This window comes from Ictidomys tridecemlineatus, unplaced genomic scaffold (genome assembly GCF_052094955.1).
Source record: "Ictidomys tridecemlineatus isolate mIctTri1 unplaced genomic scaffold, mIctTri1.hap1 Scaffold_45, whole genome shotgun sequence".
In the NCBI taxonomy this organism is placed as follows: domain Eukaryota; kingdom Metazoa; phylum Chordata; class Mammalia; order Rodentia; family Sciuridae; genus Ictidomys; species Ictidomys tridecemlineatus.
Window position 1 is genome coordinate 618,316 of NW_027522913.1, and position 15,347 is coordinate 633,662.

The following is a 15,347-nucleotide window of genomic DNA, read 5'->3' on the forward strand; positions in this document are numbered from 1 at the left end:
GAGCCCTTCAGAGAGTGACCCAGCTCCTGTCCTCATAAAGTTTTCCTCACTTCTCAATAGCACCATAGTCAATACATGGATCTTTGGGGGACACCCCAGTTCTAAACGATAACAAAGGTCAACTCAAGGTGTGGAGAAATATTTGGTTACACAAACCAAGATGGAAACTGTTGAGATTTCTTGTTCCAATAGCCAGAGGCTAAGTGTATATTTCCACAGGTTAGCGAAGGACATGGCTTATCACATTAACGAAAAGTGCAGAATTGAACTATCACAAATCACAATAAAAAAGCTCAAAGTTGGCTTTTCTGCCCGCGGATGCAGCATAGAAAGCATCGTTAAAGTCTCTTTTCCTGCTGCCATCATGTCTAAATCAGTGTCCCCTAAAGAGCCCGAACAGCTGTGGAATCTATTCATTGGAGGGCTGAGCTTTGAAACAACTGATGAAAGTCTTAGAAGCCATTTTGAGCAATGGGGAGCACTCACGGACTGTGTGATTGTGAGACACCCAAACACCAAGCGCTCTAGAGGCTTTGGGTTTGTCACTTGTGCCACTGTGGAGGAAGTGGATGCAGCCATGAATGCAAGACCACACAAGGTAGATAAAAAAGTTGTGGAACCAAAGAGAGCTGTCTCAAGAGAAGATTCTCAAAGACTGGGGGCCCACTGAACTGTGAAAAAGATCTTTGTTGGTGGCATTAAAGAAGTCACTGAAGAACATCACCTACGAGATTATTTTGAACAATATGGGAAAATCTAAGTTATTGAAATCATGACTGACCAAGGCAGTGGAAAAAAAGGGGGCTTTGCTTTTGTAACTTTGATGGCCATGACTCTGTGGATGAGATTGTCATTCAAAAATACCATACTGTGAATGGCCACAACTGTGAAGTGAGAAAAGCCCTGTCAAAGCAAGAGGTGGCTAGTGCCTCATCTAGCCAAAGAGGTCAAAGTGGTTCTGGAAACTGGTGGTGGTCGTGGAGGTGGTCTTGATGGAAATGACAATTTTGGTCATGGAGGGAACTTCAGTGGTCATGGTGACTGTGGTGGCAGCCATGATGGTGGTGGACATGGTGGCAGTGGGGATGGCTACAATGGATTTGGTAATGATGGAAGCAATTTTGGAGATGGTGGAAGCTACAATGATTCTGGGAGTTATAACAATCAGTCATCAAATTTTGGACCCATGAAGGGTGGAAACTTTGGAGGCAGAAGCTCTGGACCTTATGGTGGTAGAGGCCAATATTTGCCAAATCATGAAACCATGATTGTAATGGTGGTTCCAGCAGCAGCAGCAGTAGCCATGGCAGTGGCAGAAGGTTTTAATACTGCCAGGAAACAAAGCTTAGCAGGAGAGGAGAGCCAGAGAAGTGACAGGGAAGCTAAAGGTTACAATAGATATGTGAACTCAGCCAAGCAGTGTTGGCAGGGCCTAGCTGCTACAAAGAAGACATGGTTAAGACAATACTCATATGTATGGGCAAAAAACTCAAGGGCTGTACTTGCGACTAATTGTATAACAGGTTATTTTTAGTTTCTGTTCTGTGAAAAGTTCAAAACATTCCACAAGGGTATTAATCTACTTTGTTTTTGGCACCCGGGCTGTTGATTGCTAAATGTAATAGTCTGATCATGACGCTGAATAAATGTCTTTTGAAAAAAAGCTCAAAGTTGAAGTTACAGGATCTTCATGAGGGTCATCATATCCTGGGGTATCGGGGATCAATAGGTGGCAAAGAAAAAGTGGGTGTGGCTGCTGCAATGGACAGGAGAGGGAAAGCAGCTATCAGAATAGTCCATCTCTTGCAAAAGAGGGTATAGGCCCATTGTGTCCCTAAAAGTGAAATACCTGAGGGTCTTCTAAATCCTGACTGGATGTGAGTAAGCAAAAGAACCATATATAAATTAGGGGTTTGTTTGAGCCATTAAGGCACAGAAGCCACTTTTCTGGGAACTCCTGGGTGAAATTCCCCAGTTCAAGAAAGCCCAGATCATGCTGGCCCTTGTCTTGGCTCACAGCTTTAGGACCAAACAACCTATTTCCTTCAAGATCCTTGCAACACCAAGAAACAAGCACCAAAACAACCCTCCTACCACATTGAAAACTATCTACTGACCCCCTTGATCTGTACCATGATAAATAAGACAAGCATGGGCCTATTCTTTGTTAGAAGTCAGACCCCTTTGATCAGCTCAATGGGTCACACCTACCTTTGAAAATATATAACCTTTGCCTTTTTGACTTTACTTCTTGATATATTACTTTCATAGTTTTTGGTGACCTTCACCCTTGTGAGATGGGCATGGTAACCATTACACTATGGTGATCCTCTACTCAAAATCTGAATCCCTCTAAAGCTAACACGCTACAATTCATTGCTTCATCAATAGCCTTCAGGACAGGAACCCTCTCATTTTCTTAACAACTAAAATGTCGATAGCCAAAGTTAAATGAGAAAAATTCCAAAGTTAATAAAGAACATTTAAATTATGCTTTTTAATGGATTATTTTAATGGATTATTATGTTTGTTAGGGATGATGCTAACAGTAGGTCTGAAAATTATTAGAACAAGAAGCTGGCAATCTGAAATAATTTATGTCAGTGTTCTCATAATTGTCAGATTTCAATGTGGCTTATCCATCCAAGCAGGCCTGCCTTGTAATTAAATCATATAAATGTTTTATTGGTTCTAATGTAATTCCTAAACAGGTTAAATCAAATAAAAGCTTTGATAAGTATTTGTACCACTCCATACTACCTTTGGAGCTCCACTTACAGAAAGTTATAAAAATTCTTTTATTTTTCTGATTTGTAAATGTGTGTACATAATGCTTATGTCTATGTTACATGATATTAAAATTGACTTATAAATCAATAAGCATGCTCATATTTTAAAATTAACATAAAATGGGCCCAAATAGCTTTAATTCACTTGATTTAAAAAGTTTCAATTGAAATAGGGTAGAGAGATAAAAATAAAGATATCTTTAAAATTATTAATTCAAAATTTTCCAGCTGGTTAAATAATTAAGTTGGGGTTCAGAGACAGAATGCTCCCCTAGCACATGTGAGGCGCTCGGTTCAATCCTCAGCACCACAATAAATAAATAAAATACAGATATTAAAATAATAATAATAATAATAATAATAATAATAATAATAAAGTTGTTAATCCCTATGATATTTAAAATTTATATCTATTTGCTTCTAACAATTTTCTTTAACAGGAAAAAGATAATTAATACTGTTATCTACATTTGTTTGATGTCTTGTATCTTACAGTTAAGAATAAATACATTTAAGGTAAAGGGGAGTAATTATATGTCTTTATTAAAAGAGGTACTTATTGATTTGCAAGGTTAGAGTGCTAGAATGTCATCCATTGGATGCTAAAATATCATCTACTAAATATGAAAACATCAGATCCTATTAACTAAAATATACTTAAACTTTAGATGTGTTTGTAATTTGGTTAATATAAAATAAGATCTAAACTTCCTTTATTTTTTATGTCCTCATGAGAACCAAGGGGCTGGGAGTTAAACTTCTATCAGGTGTGATTTATATAGAAAGGTTTAAGAAAAATTTCACCCAGTAAAGTAAAAGGCTATAAATGTCTCAGTAAATTAAAACAAAATATGTACAAAATAATTTTCAAAATGTTTACATATAGCTAAATTGGTTACATGAAATTAACACAATCAGCTGAAGTTATTGAAAGATTTTTACTCTTTAAATCCTGCTAAGTTTCTGACATGAGGCCTATTTACCAATATAGATAAGATCTTTTCACAGACCTTTATTACTTGGGCATTCTAACTAAAGGATAAAAGAAATAAGAAATACTGAAAACATTAATCTACTCTCATTCCAATAAAATAATTTTTTATGTCTGTTGAGTTTTATTATTTAAAAAAAAACTAGTTTTAAAGGATTTAAGGTATATAAAATTTTGTTTAAACAATAACTGTTATTTTAAAAGTACCACATTACATTCCATATTTCAAATTTTTCTTTAAAAGCTAAATTTGGTTAATATAAAAAAATCAGTGTAATTATGATAATTATTAATAACATATTAATTGTATCTTTATTTCCCAAATATACACGTCATTAAAGTACAAGATTTAAAAGAACATTTTACTAAGCTGATGTTCTTCAAACAAAAGTTTCTACAACAATAGCTCTTAAACTATATAATAATAACAAATCAATTGGAAATTAATGGTGTTATTTAATATTTTATATTTAAATAAATACGTTATAAAATTTTACGTTACTCTCTACACTGAGAAGTAAACTATATTTCGAAAAGACAATTAAGACACACTGGCTTATTTAAAAGTTAACAATATGAAGTATATAATTTTTTGTGTGTGTGTGGTGTTAGGGATTGAACCGGGGGCCTTGTGCAAGGGAAGCACTTTACCAACAGGTCATGCCTTGCTTTGAAAATATGATTCTTGCCATTTTGTATTTATTTCTTGATAGATTACTTTCACAGTTTTTATTTCACAGCCAGCCCATCTCTCCCATGGGTACCTTGCCCATGCTGGATATGAACGGAGAGCTGTAGGCTAAGTTAGAATACATGATGACGTACTGGAGGCCTCTGGATTTGTACTTCAATCTTCATCTGCTCTATGGAGGAAGAGCAGGGAGTAGATGGGCAGAAGACCGTTAAGGCCAGTTATTTAACTGAATCACATTTTCAGAAGTTTCTTGGGAGCACCTTTAGAAAAGAAACAGGTGTTACTTCGACTCTCTGAAGAAATTCTATCTCAATTCTTCTGGGTGCTCACCTTGGGATATGTATTTCCCTCCATCCATTACCCAAGGATCCAACAGCCTCTATCACCCTCCTCCCTTCTTTCCCACAGGCCAGAATCAGTTCCTGCCCTGCTATAGGCTTTGGTCTCAGGACTGAAGCCCTAATGACTGGATCTGCTCCCTGACTGGAAGTCTGCTCCTCCCCCGATAGGAGGGTCCATAGGACCTGGGGATGTGGAGAGTCCGGCCAAAGAGAGGGGATATGGAACCTAGTTCCCAGACTTTGGGTGGGGTTGCAGATGACATGTTTCTTCCCCTTCTCCCTCAACCTCTCCTTACCTGGGAGCAGCAGAGCTCTAAAAGTGACTGGCCCTGCCTACTCCCTCCACTCTGGTTAAGTCAGCTGGAGCATCAGACCCCAGCAGCTGCTCAGCCCCACCAGTCTCTGCAGAGGCTCTGCTCAAGGCAGGGGCTGCTGAGCTGGCTCAGGATCTGGAGTCTGCAGGAGGCTGGGTTCCAGGGCCACAGCCCAATCCTGGTGTTGTAGGAGTCCCCAGAGAACTGGCATCCTCTGCCTTCATCCTGAACAGACTCCACTCTGTTTTCAACTCAGCTTCTGGAAATGAGCCTCCTGTGGGAATGCAGCCCTGAACTCCAGCCTTCCAGGTTGGGCTGGGAAAGGCCTTCCCTGTGCCTTACCCTGGCATTAGCCATAGGACCCTCTCTCTCGCTCTCTTTTATATATGAACATAATACCTTTATTTTAAGTTTAAACTCAGTGCCTAACACATGCTAAGCAAGCACTCTACCACTGAGCCAGGACCGAGGTCCCAGGACCCTCTTCTTTGACTGTGGGTATGAAGTCCCTTTCTCTGTACACACTGAATGGAGATACCATGCTGCCATCTTTCAGGATTGGGTATTTCCTTCCTGTGTTCCTGTTATCTCCACACCATGCCCCACTGTGTCCCTCTTATAGAAATCTGGTCTGAATCAGACCTGCATAAGCTAAAACCCTTTAGAATCCACAGGCGACCTTGGTATGGCCACTCCTCTTTCCCTTGGGCCCTGACAGGGAGGATTTCTCAGAACTCAGGGCTGAGCATGGTCAAGCTATTGCTTCCAGTGACTGGAGGCCTGATTCTTTTGTCTCACCTCAGAATGGGAAGGACCAGTCAAGGTACAGACTAGGATCTTGGGAATTTACTTGCCTGTCCTCATTGCTCCCCCATCGCCCCCATCCCTCTCTTCAATCTGCCTACAATACCTGTCAGAAAAAAATTATGATGCATCCTATGATGAGGATTCTAGTGATTAAAGGTACTGAATTCCAGTGATTAAAGGTACTGGCTGAGGACTTCTCAGTGACTGTGTCTGGGGTGGTGGTTGAAGGTCCTGAAATGAAAACACAAGAGTGTTAGCCCTTCTTCAGACCAAAATATGAGGACATATCTGCTTAGATCCTGCTGCCCCAAGTCATTCAGGAAGGCAGATCTCTGCTATGTGGCAGCTGCTGTGACAGGTCCTGAGAAGTGAGGGAGACAGGAAACAGGCCATGTCTTTAAGGGGCTCATATAGCTAATGGGAGAAGCCTGGGTGACCATACAACTCATCCTTCCTGGTGGCAGAATATGAGGAGACCCATGAGGATGGTGGTGGAGAAGCTGACATGTGAAGTGATTTAGAGGAATTTCCAAAAAGAGACGAGCACATGTCAGACCCAAAGAATGTGCACTAAAAAAGAGGCATTAGGAGGTGAGAAGGGAAAAAGATAGGAAGACTATAACTATGAATGTTAACCCAGGTCTGACTCATGCTTGATGGATTGTACACACACACACACACACACACACACACACACACACACACGTAGCAGCATCTCATGTGAATCCCACTTCTTCCCCCTCCTGCCAGTTACCTGTTGGCTCCAACTCCGCCTCCCATTCCTTCAAGTTCTGAATCCAGGTTCTACAGTCACCTATCGAGGACCTGTGCAACAACTCGGTCACCTCCTTGTCATTTTCCCACATTTTTTTCATCCAGTTGGACCCAGGATGTATCTCTCTCCACTTTCTGTTGTCTGAGTCAAAAAGGAGCCACATCTGTTCATTGAAGCCAAACTTCCAGGAGCTGTTGGATTTATGCTGACAACACATCCTGCCCTCCAGGGTGTTCAGACCTGCCCTCATCAGAGAGAAATCATCCTCCTTTCTTAACAAATCCTTTGTCCAACTCAGTACCACCTTCCCTGTTTTCCTTCTAATCTGGCTGTGTTCTGTCCTCCAAAACAGCTATGTCTGGGCTTTTAGAGGGACCAACATCTAACTCTTTTTTTTTATATGCACACAATCAATTTCCTTCAACCAATATCAGCTCTCTCATGTCCCTGGACTATCCTTACATACCTCTGGCCATGTCATTTTCTGCTTTAATGTCAGCTAGTTTCTGTTTTAGTGTATTCCCAATATCTCTCAGTGAGGTTTTCTGCTCTTCCCAGGTGACTGTGGCACTCACTTTCCCTCCCAGGGCACTCAAGGAGTTAACCTTGTCCATGCCACAGTCATAGGAGAAAAAATTCTTCTGGTCCACCTGGGCATGGACTGTACACCATTGCTGTCCAGGTGCTGCCTTAGAAGTCATAGCAAAGGGAGTGAGTGCCTGTGAGGGAAAAAGGCGGGTTGGGCTGGTGAGAAAGGACCCTTTAGGCATCTCCTCTCCATCCCTCTGAAGGGCTGAGCTGGCAGAGCAATAATGGCCCTTCCCAAGCTCTCTGCTTCACCTGTTTAAGGTGAGCATGTTCCCCTCCTTTGAAGTGGAGGGGACAGCAACCTCATGTCCCAGGACATAGCCCACTTCCCCTCTGCCCTTTGAACAATGCCTATACGCAGCAGCACATCACCTTGCAATGGTGGTGCCAGGCCTGCTGTGAGGGAAGGGCCTGCCTGGCAGAGGACGATCAGACACAGGAGAAGGGACTGTGCATGCTGAGTCATGGTGGGTGCAGTGAGGATGGGATCACAGCTGCATTAGAAAGAGTTCATAATTATGGTTCATAGCTTTTAGCTTGACTCTTAGGAGATGGCACTACTGTCCCAGGAGATTGCCTTTTTTTAGGTTGGAAAGTGATATTGTAATCTGAATAAAATGAAAAATCCATAGTTTGAAGAAAGGTAGTAAAGGAAGGAATCAGAAGCATGTGCTTTGTGGCTCAGAAAATTGTATATGGCAGGTTAGATATACTAGAAAAGCCAGAAAAATGACCAGTCCACTGTGATTTTTAAGAAATCCTGGGAGACTCTTGTTTATCAAGTGTATTAAAAATATCTAGTATCCAAACCTGAACCAAAATTAGTGGAAAGGAAGAAATAAATAATAAGTTCAGAGCAGAGCACAAATAATAAATCAGAGACTAAAAAGGAGCACGAGAGAGTAATGAAATAAGGAGCTGGTTCTTCAAAGAACTAAACACAGGTGAAAAGTCAGTAGTTAGACAACTAGGCAAAGTAGAGAGAAGACTCAAATTCAGACAAGAAAAGGGAAAGGTTGCAACTGACACCACAAAAGTACAAAGGATCATTTGAGATTATTAGGAACAAAGATACCCATGTTTGTTATTATTTGCAAAAATTTGGTAACCTAGAATAAATGGAAAAATTCCTGAACACTTACACATATATATCTAACCCAGCCAGATTGAATCATGAATAAATAAAAAAGCTGAGCAGACCTATAATAAGTAACAAGATTGAATCAGTAGTAATAGCCTTCCAGAAAAGAAAATTCCAATACAAGAGAGCTTTACTGCTAAAAGTTCTACCAAATATTTGAAGAACAGTTTCTAGTTCTCCTTAAGTAATTCCCAAAAATAGAAGAGAAAGAAATTCTTCCAAATACATTTGATAAAGCCAGCAATTCCATGATACCAAAACCTGACAACACACACAAAAACTAATCCACAGCTATTTTTAAAAAATATTTTTAATTGTTGATAAAACTTTATTTTATTTATTTATTTATATGTGGTACTGAGAATCGAACCCAGTGCCTCACACACATCAGGCAAGTGTGCTACTGCTGAGCCCCAGCCCCAGCCCCCACAGCTAATATTTTTGATGACTAAAGATACAAAAATCCTGAACAAAATACTAGCAAACTAAATTCAATTGCCCACTAGAAAGATTATTCAACATGACCAAGTGGAATGCATCTCAAGGATGCAATAATGGTTCAACACTATCTAATCAATAAATGTAATATCCCACATTAACAGAATGAAGGACAAAACCGATATAATAGATGTAGAAAATGCATTTGATAAAATCAACATCTCTTCATGATGAAAATGCTGAACAACTAGGTATAGAAGGAATACATCTCAACATGATAAAAGGTGTGTCAAATAAGCCATCAGCAAGCATCAAATGGATAAACACTGAAAGTTTTTTTCTCTCAGATCTGAAACAGAAGAATGATGCCCATTTTACGACTTTTAATCAATGGAATTCTGGGAGTGCTTGCTAGAGCAATCAGGCAAGAGAAAAAATGAAGGGCATCCAAACTGCGAAAAAAGGAATAAAATTCTCACTGTTTGCAGATGAACTGATGTTACATTTAGAAAACTCCAAGGACTTCACCCAAAACTAGTAGTGGTAATAGATGAATTTAGCAAAATTGCAAGATACAAAAAAATAAAATTATTAGAGTTGTTATATACAAATAGCAAATCATCTGAAATAGAAATCAAGGAAACAATACTACTTACAATAACTGCAAAAAATATAAAACCTTGGAACAAATTAAAATAAAGAGGTAAAAGATCTCTAAAATGAAAACTATAAAGTAATGAGGAAAGAAATTGAAAACAACAACAACAACACACACACACACACACACACAAATAAAAAGATAACCAATATTGTTCAAATGTCTATTCTACCCAACAAGATCAGCAGATTCAATGTAATCACTACCAAAACACCAAGAGCATTCTTCACAGAACTAGAAAAGACAATCTTAAAAATTTCTATGGAACCACAAAGCTCCTGAAGAGTCACAGTTATCCTGCATGAAAAGAACCAAGCAAGAGGAGTTCCATGACTTGACTTCAAAATACAGGACAAAGCTGGAGTAATCAGAACAGCATGGTGCTGAATTACAAACAGAAGCATGGACCCATGGAACAGAAGAGAGAGCATAGAATTCGACCCACACACCTACAGCAGCCTATTTTTGAAAAAGGTGTAAGAATGTACAGTAGAAAAAGGACAGTTTGGGGGCTGGGATTGTGGCTCAGCAGTAAAGCGCTCACCTACACGGGAATGACCCGGGTTCGATTCTCAACACCACATAAAAAAAAATAAAGGCATTGTGTTGTGTCTATCTTAAAAAAAAATTCTCTCTCTCTCTTAAAAAAAAGACATTTTTTTCTATACATGGTGTTGGGAAAACAGGGTAGGGAATTCACAGGAAAAAGAATGAAACTAGACCCCTGTGGCTCTTTACTCAGAAACAATCGACTCAAAGTGGTTTAAATGGGCAGTGGTAAAATGCTTGCTTACCAGGCAGGAGAACCAGGGATTAATTGAAAAAAATAAAATTTTATTTTTAAATATTTTAAGGCTATTGTAATGGGAAAATATTTTTTAGACAAGACCCTAAAAGTAGAGAAAACAAAAGCAAAAACAGATAAACAAGATGAATCAAAATAAAAAATCCTCTGCACATCAAAGGCAACAGTTTTGGGAGTGGAGAAACAACCTACAGAATGTCAGAAAATATTTGCATGTTGTGTATCAGGTAAGAGGTTATATATGGAACTCAAAGAACTTAATAATTAGAAAACAAATAGCCTGATTGCAAAATGGAGAAAAAAATCTGAAGACATTTCTCAAAAGTGATAAGTAAATGGCCCATAGGCACACAAAACTGTGCTCAGTATCACCAGTCATCTTTGAAATGCACATCACAACCACAAGGTGACATCATCTCACTCCAGTAAGAATAACTGTTAACAATAAAACAAACAAACAAACAAAAAGTGCCTGCAAGAGAATCCTGTATATTGCTAGCGGGATGTAGATTCATAGTGGGGGAGAGGTAGGAGGGCTTAGGCAACCAGGGAAAGATGGCAAGGGAAGAGGTTGGGCAGGGCCCAAACAAAGGAGCGTGGGGAGGGTCTTCTGATGAGGTCAACTTCCTGCTTGACCTAAGTGCTGGTGGTCACAAGTGGGGAACCCAATCAGATAGACACTTCCATATTAGCACTCCCAAGCAAGAGATCCAAAAGGGAAACTAAAACAGATGCATGGACAGAGGGGGAACCAATAAATAATATTTAGGAGTTTGTAGACAGGGGAGGAGATAAGAAAAGGAGAAATTCCAGAGACCATCAAAAGAACAGGCCAAAACTCCCACTGGATTCCCAGCTCTGAGGCCCCCTTTTCTCAGAGAAGTCCTCTCTATATCTCTCTCACTTTTGCAATAAACCCACTTCTATCTCAGTTTCCTGTTCTTAGATTCTTCAATGAATGAACACAATGATAGGTGTTTTCTAATTATTAATTATAGGTGGTAATAATAGGGCCACTAGGAGAAACAGTATGAGGTCCTTAAAATTTAAAAATTGAACTAGCATATGATCCAGGAATTCCTCTACTGAGTAATAGCCAAAGTAAATAAATACAGTCTGTCAAAGACATCTGCATTCCCATGTTCAATGTAACACTATTCAAAAAGGCAAAGAAACATAAACAACCTAGGTGTCAATCAAGTGATTAACAGATTTAAAGACAATATGATACATAACACAAACTGGAATGCTATTCATCCATATAAAGGACAAAATCCTGTCATCTGCAACACAATTGATGAAAATGGATGTCATCATGTTAAGAGAAGTAAGCCAGAAAGACAAGTATCATATGATCTCACTTTCATGTGGAATCCAAAAAAAGTTCATCTCAGTATTTGAAATCAGATGGTGTGTACAGAAAAAGGGATGGGAGATGTTGATAGATGGGAATTAATTTGCAAGTAGATAACAGTGATAATTTCTGGTGTGCTCCAGCACAGTAGATTGACTGTAGAAAACTGTATTTTGTTTAACTCAAGAATCTAGAAAAGGGCTGGGGTTGTGGCTCAGTGGTAGAGCATTTGCCCGTCAAGTATGAGGCACTGGGTTCCATCCTTAGCACCACATAAAAATAAAATAAAGGTATTGTGTTCATCTACTATATTAAAACAAAAACCTTAAACTAACAACCAAGCCCTAAGGAGGGGCTCAGGTTCTACTCCTGGACATCTACTCATATCAGAAACAGAGAAAGATACCAACAAAGGGACACATGTAAAAAAAAGAGGAAAGAAAATCCATCTCATTTGAAGTGAAAGTCCGTGATCTCAGAAAACATGAGGAAACAGGCACGCCCCCCCTTCACAGTGCTCCAACAAAGGATCCCACAGTTATAGAAGTAGATAAAATCACAGATAAAGATAATGAAAAACTAATTATTAAAATGTCCAATGATCTAAAAGAAGATCTAACAACTGAATAAGAGAATAAATGCAGACGAAAGACCATGTCGATAAAGAAACGGCGATATTGAAAAGAAACCAATGAGAATAGCTGTACATGAAGGAGACAAGGAATCGAATTAAAAGTTCCCTGGGGACAGCGCCAACGCGTTAGACTGCCTAGAAAGCAGCGCTTCCAGCTTTGAGGATAGGACGTCAGGCCGTGAAGACAGAGTGAATCAGCTGACTACCCGGTGCGCAAAGAAGAATCCAAACGAGGGGCACGGCAAGGTCCCAGGCGCTGGGCTGTAAGGCTCTTCCCGCCGCTCTCCTTTCCCTCTCGTGTCTCCCTGCCCAGGCCGCCTTCCTTAGGCCGGGCGCCGGCAGAAAGCCGCTGCCGGCAGCGCTCCCAGCTCTCGGACAGTGACGGACTTTTCCCTGCTGGGTTAGGTCCTCTGCCACTCGCCCCCATCCCCGCAGTAACTGTCTCCGGCATCAGCAAGGAAGCCACCGGTCCGCGGCCCCCGCCCTTCACCCCCCAGCAGCCAGCTCTCCAGACCCCTTCCCTGCACCCTCTCTCCGGCCGCCCTCTCCCCCCACCGTCTGGCTCTTCCCCCACCTCTCGCCCGCTCCCTCCGCTCTCGCCCGTTCTCCGCGCCGCCAGCTCCACTGCCCCCCGCCGGCTCTCCCCACTCAGCCTCTCCCTCACTGCCCCCCAACTGTCCCACGCGTCTCCACGGCTGTCGCTCCCAGGCCCGCGCCCTCCGCTCTTGCCCGCTCTCCCTGCGGGTCCCCGCTTCTCTCCGGGTGGGCCAGGGAGGGAGAGCAGCGCGACCAGGGTCCCCCTGCCTCTCTCCATCTTCCCCGCCCTCCAGCCTTGCTTCTTGCCTGGGACTGGCTCGCGGGGCTCTGGGTCCGAGGGTTCCGGGCACCCCACCTCTGCGTCCTCCCCAGGTCGGCGGGACGTCTGGACTCCGTCGTGCTCCGGCCACCACTTGGAAGCACTTGCCGGTCCCGCCTGGTCCCTTTCGAGGACTCGGAGCCTGCTCCCCATCCGGCCTGGTATGGGGCTCCTCCTTGTGGCCAGAGGAGAAGATGGACCGGATCTCGGGGCCATGGCGCCTCACCTCGAACTCCTACCAGCTGGGTGTTCTGGGGGCGGGCCGCTAGGCGGCTCCAGTCTTGAGGCTGGGGATAGGCAAAGCGCTGCTCTGGCTAAACTTTGATAGGTGGCACAATACCTTTATTTTATTTGTTCATTTTTATGTGGTGCTGGGGATCAAACCCAGTGTCTCACGACTGGTAGGCAAAAGCTCTACCACTAAGTCCCACTAAGTCCCACTTGCAGGTTTTTTTCCCCCTGGGTATGGGATAGTTTTCAAACTTTTTTTTCCTTAATGTGTAAAGCTGTGACTGTAACAGTTACAGTTCATCTTCTGAAAGTAGCCGTCATTGCTCTAAGGCTTATTTTTTTAATTCCCCCCTTCTCTCCTCTCCCCCTCCCTAACAAGTTTAGGGAGATGGTGTAATCTTTTCTTCCCCTAGTTGATTGCCCTGGAACTCACCCACTACTGGGAGGAGATGACTGCTGAAGATCTAGAAATCAAATGGATCTAAAAGACATCTACAGAATATATTACCCCCAAGCAGCTGAATTTACCTTCTTCTCAGAAGCTCATGGAACCTTATCCAAAATAGACCATAATCTAAGTCACAATGTACATCTTAAAATACCAAAAAATTGTCATAATGGCATGAATCCTTTAGGATTATAATGGAATGAAACTAGAATTCAACAGTAAGAAAAAAGAATTGATACCACATAAATACATGGAGATTGAATACTCTGAAATGAATAATGGATCATAGAAGAAATTAGAGAAAAAATCATGAAGTTCTTAGAGACAAGTGTGAAGTGAGAAACAATATATCAAAACCTCTGGGATAGTATGAAAGCACTTCTAAGGGAAAAATTCATAGTGCAAAATGGCAATCTTTAAAAAATGGAGAGATCCTAAATAAATAATCTTATGCTCCATTTCTAAGACTTAGAAAAGTAAGAGCAAACTACTCCCCAAAATAATGAAATTGAGAATTAAAAAAAATATACAGGGTCAATACAGGAAATGGTTGGTTCTTTGAAAAGGTACATAAGATTTATAAACCCTTAGCCAAACTCACCAAAAGAAAAGGAGAGAGAAGCCTTTAACAAAAAGGATGAAAAAAGAGATGTTATCACAGACATTTCTGAAATTCAGAGAATCATCAGAAACTATTTTGAAAATGTATACTCCAATAAATTGGAAAACCTAGAACACATTGAATAAGTTCTAGACATATACAATCACCCAACCAGGAAGACATTTAAAACCTAATATAAAGTAATAAAATTGAGATGACAATTAAAAGTCTTCCAACAAAGAAAAGCCCAGGACAAGATGGATTCTCAACTGAGTTCTATCATACCTTTAAAGAAGAAATAACACCAGACTTTCTCAAATTATTCAACAAAATTGAAAGGGAGGGGATACTCACAAATCCACTCTCCAAAGTTAGTATAACCCTGATACCAAAACCAGATAAAGATAAATCAAGGAAAGAAAATTACATAGCAATCTCCCTGAAGAACATAGATATAAAAATCCTTAATAAAATGTTATCAAACCACATAAGAAAACATTTTAAGAGGACAATACACCATGATCAAGTGGAATTCATCCCAGGAAGGTAAGGTCTGTTCAACATGTGCAAATCAATAAATGCAATTCTTAGCCAGGTGTGGTGATGCATGCTTGTAATCTCAGTGACACGGGAGGTGAGACAGGAGGATCCCAAGTTCAATGCCAACCTCAGCCTTGGGGAGGCACTAAGCAACTTAGTGAGAAACTGTCTCTAAATATAATACAAAATAAGGCCTGGGGATGTGGATCAGTGGTTGAGTGCTCCTATGTTCAATTCCTGGCATGCCCAAAATAAAATAAAATAAATGTAATACTCCACACAGATAGAATTAAGGACAAGAATTATGTGATCATCTCAATAGATGCAAAAAAGGCCTTTGAT

At 40.8% G+C, this 15,347-nt stretch overlaps 1 long non-coding RNA gene and 1 pseudogene across 2 annotated transcripts; one reads left to right on the forward strand and one right to left on the reverse strand.

The window, feature by feature from the left end:
* The first annotated feature begins 351 nt into the window (after positions 1-351).
* LOC144373637 (heterogeneous nuclear ribonucleoprotein A1-like) lies at positions 352-1,387 on the forward strand (annotated as a pseudogene).
* A 3,075-nt stretch (positions 1,388-4,462) lies between these two features.
* LOC144373621 (uncharacterized) lies at positions 4,463-7,985 on the reverse strand. 2 transcript variants are annotated; one of them, XR_013433224.1, is made up of 3 exons: positions 6,691-7,985; positions 6,040-6,167; positions 4,463-4,734 (listed from the first exon to the last, which is right to left on the reverse strand). It is a non-coding gene; the product is annotated as an uncharacterized LOC144373621 (long non-coding RNA). The 2 variants fall into 2 exon arrangements; XR_013433223.1 differs by having other exon boundaries at positions 6,040-7,985.
* Positions 7,986-15,347: the final 7,362 nt, after the last annotated feature.